General features: G+C 35.6%; 1 protein-coding gene across 1 annotated transcript in view; it reads right to left on the reverse strand.

Annotated features, from left to right (window-relative positions):
• Positions 1-4,307: 4,307 nt before the first annotated feature.
• LOC125671592 (uncharacterized) overlaps positions 4,308-4,806 on the reverse strand; it is an 18,247-nt gene continuing 17,748 nt past the window's right edge. The window contains exon 9 of the mRNA XM_056162354.1: positions 4,308-4,806. This exon is cut by the window's right edge and continues 1,509 nt beyond it. The gene's annotated coding sequence lies outside the window, so the exon portion shown is untranslated.

Genomic DNA, 4,806 nt, shown 5'->3' on the forward strand with positions numbered 1-4,806 from the left:
GTATAATGAGAAATAAACTGAAAATGTTACACTTTTTTACGATTTATTAAAAGTAAGGTATTTAAGAATGGTGTCTTGATACTGCGATAGCGCCATGTGCAAACGCGCAACAGCGGTTTCTTAAAACACGCTAGTTTCTTAAAACGATTTAGTTTGGAATTGAATGCTGGAGAGCTATAAGGGAAATTCGAACTATGATCGTGACATTTTTTCCACTCCATGATCATTTTAGTATACGGTGGGTGAAGTCAATTTCTAACTTTTATGAAATTGATTTTTTACAGTATATTAGTATATATTAAAGGCATAGGGTCTATCTTTTATCTCACAAATGACATCACAATATTTTGCAAGGAGAACTAAAAAAAAAAATAAAAAATTTGTAGTATTAATTATGAGTTATCTATAGCTGCAGCGCCTTGAAATTGAAGTCATTTTGACGTTGTAGCCCTTTATAAAATGTTTGTCTGGAGGACAATATATTAAACTGGTACCCCGCTGATTGGTGGCTACTCACAAACATAAGAGATGCGAAGTCAACAGGGTACCAGTTTAGGCAAATGAGAACAGGGAATTATTTTGTATAATTTACTATCGTATCCAATGTGTTTGTAAACATTCTGAAGAACTTTTTGTGATTTTCTGGTTAGGATCTTTAATTTCGCCACCTTTTTGGAACATGCAAAATTTTACCAATATCTTAGACACTATGCCTTTAAGCTAGCTGCAGAACTGTAGCTCTCTGAGAAAATATTGGGACAGATCAGAGAGCTACAGATCCAATCCTTATAAAAAAAAATAAAAAAAAACCTTCGATTTACGGCGTACAAAAAAAATGCGCACAGTTGAGGCCTCATGTCGTTGTATTCTTGTTTTGCCGTCTCATGAATTTAATATCCAAAAATTACTAACATATTTTCCTACTATACTTATGTCCAACCATACCTTCAAATATTTATTAAAACCCCATACAATCAATGACAATATCTTTATTCTCTTAAACGGAATTAGAGTGTAGAGAAATAAACAAACATAATATAGATGTACATGTAAATCGTGGGAAAAGGTACATTTTGAAAAAAAGAGAAGAAAAAACTAGAATACAATGTTGTCAGTGGCGGGGGGGGGGGTGATTAACTTGGAGAACATTACTCTCTCAGAAACGATTTTGATGAATTTACTTAATTGATTAATTTTTTTTTTGTGTGTGTATTAAAAAGTTGTTCAAATTTATAAATATTCGGGTTTTTGTAGTATTAGCTTGCCATGAGCAATGCTCTTGATTCTTTTACAAAATTCTCATTACAATGAACAGATAATGAAATTCATCCCCTATCTCTTTCATATTGCATAGCTGACATGGTCTATTTTCTCTGGGTTGACCACACCATCGGAAAACTCACAGCTTTTAATGATTTCGTTCGTTGACGTACAGGAAGCCAGTGTATTCGAATCCCGGCTCATTTCCACAATAACGTCTAGATGTGAACTAATATCCCCGCGAATATGTTTAGTTTAATATTCTAAATGATAAATCGTTCCAGTTCGATTAAATAATGATTATGCAAATAGGCAAACTCACGACTACGCGGCTTTCATTAGTCTGGCGCGGTCCCCATCCTTGCCACACGAATGTAAGGGACAATACTCTGCTTATAGAGCATAATCAAAAACCTATTTTACCTTCAGATAAACTATATTTTTTAATTTGTATTAATTATTCGTGTTTATGATAAATGAATTCAGCTTGCGACGTCACAAGATCATGAAAATTTCGATATGGGGCGTTTATTATCCTACGGGGATAATACATATTTCAAAATGAATAGGAAATTAGCTTGATTAGCTATAGTATTTAATCCGATCGAATTAGATTGTATAGTTTGCGTATCAAAAGTGTATAACTTATATTGTTAGATAAAAATATTTTTATTCATTTAATACGACACGTATACCTTTCAAATTTATGCGTCTGACTACATGTATATTGATTCAGGACCCACAAACCTACTCTTCCCCGAATCAGAAATATGAAATACCCTCATTGGATACTATTCTAAACCTCAATGTTCTGTTGTAATATCCAGTCAGGGTAATTTAAAAGGGCTTATTTTGAGTTATTTCGGACTCTTGGGGTATGCAAGACAATGCTGGCATGCATTAGAAAGATTTTCAGCAAAAAAATAATTCAATCAACTTGTGTAGGTTATTCGGGGGAAGGGAGGGTCCTGGAGGTAAGCACCTGTGAAATAAACAGTACACGAGTCTTATAAAGTCAGATTTCAATAAAATATATTACCTTAGCTTTTAGGCTGTGATTCAGAATCCTCACATTACTGCTAGTGGGCTAGCTACCGGTAGACCACTATGAGAAGTGCTCACATAACCGCAGTAGCAGGGTCTCAGCGATAGCCACCGGGTGTTTTAAATTCAATGTGTACGTTTATTTAGTGTAGTAGTTAGGTTTATACGGCTGGTGAATATCGTACTGGGTAGCTCAGTGGTCAGAGTACTTGAATAACAATGCAGGGGTACAGGGTTCGATTCCAGAGCGAGCCGGTTTTTTTCTCCTTTCGCATATTACATTAGGAACGTTATCCACCTTTGAATTTGGATCCAAGGTTTTTGCTGTTATAAATGAAGCAAAGATCCAAGGATTTTGCGTTTATGAGTATATAAATATTGCATGTAGTTGATGGTAACATTGAAATTTTTCACCCCGAGAAACCATTCTCAACCGAGGAGCAGCAACAATTTCACCAAGAAACCATTCTCACCCAAGGCGCAGCAACAATTTTCACCCCGAGAAACCATTCTCACCCAAGGCGCAGCAACAATTTTCACCCCGAGAAACCATTCTCACCCAAGGCGCAGCAACAATTTTCACCCCGAGAAACCATTGTCACCCAAGGCGCAGCAAACAATTTTCATCCCGATAAACCATTCTCGACCACGGCGCAGCAACAATTTTCACCCCCAAGACACCATTCTCGACCAAGGCGCAGCAACAATTTTCATCCAAGAAACCATTCTCACCCAAGGCGCATCAAGGGCATGCACTCCTTGTTTTATTATATTGAATGCCATACATTAATTCAAGTAACATGGAAATTTCAAAATGGTGAAATTAATTCAAAACACAAGTTCGATAGCTACACATGTAGCTGAGTAGGTAACGATAGGCTTATACAAATGTAACTGCCAAGCTTCCGATTATTGTTTGTTTCTTTTAATCGATGGATTTCATTCAAAATGTCGCTGTAACGCACTGCAAACCGATGTATTTATTGAAGATACTAAAACACATGTACGTGTTTGTCTTTTCTTACCATCTATTGGAAGGTAACATTAAAGGGACAAGGACACAATTTGAGCCAAAAATTTTGAAATTTTATTTCTCTATTTTTAATGCGTAGAATGCTTAATTAGGGTATTCGTAATGATTAGCAAAAATTTGAAAGACAGTTATTAAGGTACATGGTGAAAAAGAGCTTACAAATCCTTGTTATATACATGTAAACATTTGCGATACTTTGTGAACAATTTATTTATTTTATTTAGGGGGTTGTCAATGAAGTATACCGCAGTGACGAATGAAGTATACCGCAGTGACGAATGAAGTATACCGCAGTGACGGCGACATTTTTCCAGAAGCATTACGGGTAATACTCAGCTTTCTTCAGCTGATGAAGAGCAAATCACGTGACTCATATGTGGAATCATTGGAGCGAGTTCGTCACGTCGCTTCGCTCCAATGGATGAAGATTGAGCTTGGTAAAGTCAAAGGGAGAAATATGCTCGAGACAAGGATTTTACACAGAGAAGTTTGTTCGCCTTTGACCCTTGACCTAGAAAAATGGTTCATGACCATTGCATATCTTTCACCTATAATCACTCTATGTGTGAAGTTTGAGCACGACTGGACCAAGTGTAGAGAGATTATGCCCCAGACAAAGATCTTACACAGATAGGTTTATCTACAGTGACCTCTGATCTAGGACATTGGATCATGGTCACTTCACACCCTCTACACATGGGCATTTTTACCTTTTCACCAGTTTAGTCCTAATACAATTAAGTCATATCTAACAGCAATGTTTTTTAAATATAAAATTTCCAACATCTCAGTCACTACCCAAAACTTTGTAGTGAAGAAAATTATTTTAGGCTTGTATCGCTCTAGTTTCATTCTGGTCCTTTTCTTGTCAATGGATAATACGCGCTATGAACTTTGACCTTCCATATCCATCATTGGAAATTGACACTACTTTGTATTGTTTATATAACAAAGGAGTACCACAAATGTATACATTTTCAAATAGTTTTATTTAGAAAAATACTTATTTTCTTCAGCATTGACGTGGACAATAACATTGAGATTAATAATACCAAATATTTGTCAAAAATTCACAAAAGCATATGAGAAAAGCAAGTGAGAATGGATTGCAAATTAGGTATCCTCTGTATCAATTCACAATGCGTGTGGTGACTTTTGACCTCCCAAAATTAAACTTCAATGAAAATTGAAAGTCATTTTGTGATGATATCGTTTACATAACAAAGGTATACAGCTTATATTGTTTTCAGCCTGGACATGAATTGCATTGAGACGAACAATACTAAATCATAGTGGCATATTTATATCATAACTTGTCAGATAATTATTCCGACTTGTCATATGATTTTGGCCACTTGTCATATAATATAAAGTTTTAAAAAGTAACAATAAAAATGCTTTCACCCCCAAAGTGTGTCTTGCACTTGAAGGGACTGATTCACTATATTCTTCAAAATTGTGTTTTTCAC

This window comes from Ostrea edulis, chromosome 4 (assembly GCF_947568905.1).
Source record: "Ostrea edulis chromosome 4, xbOstEdul1.1, whole genome shotgun sequence".
Taxonomy (NCBI): Eukaryota; Metazoa; Mollusca; class Bivalvia; order Ostreida; family Ostreidae; genus Ostrea; species Ostrea edulis.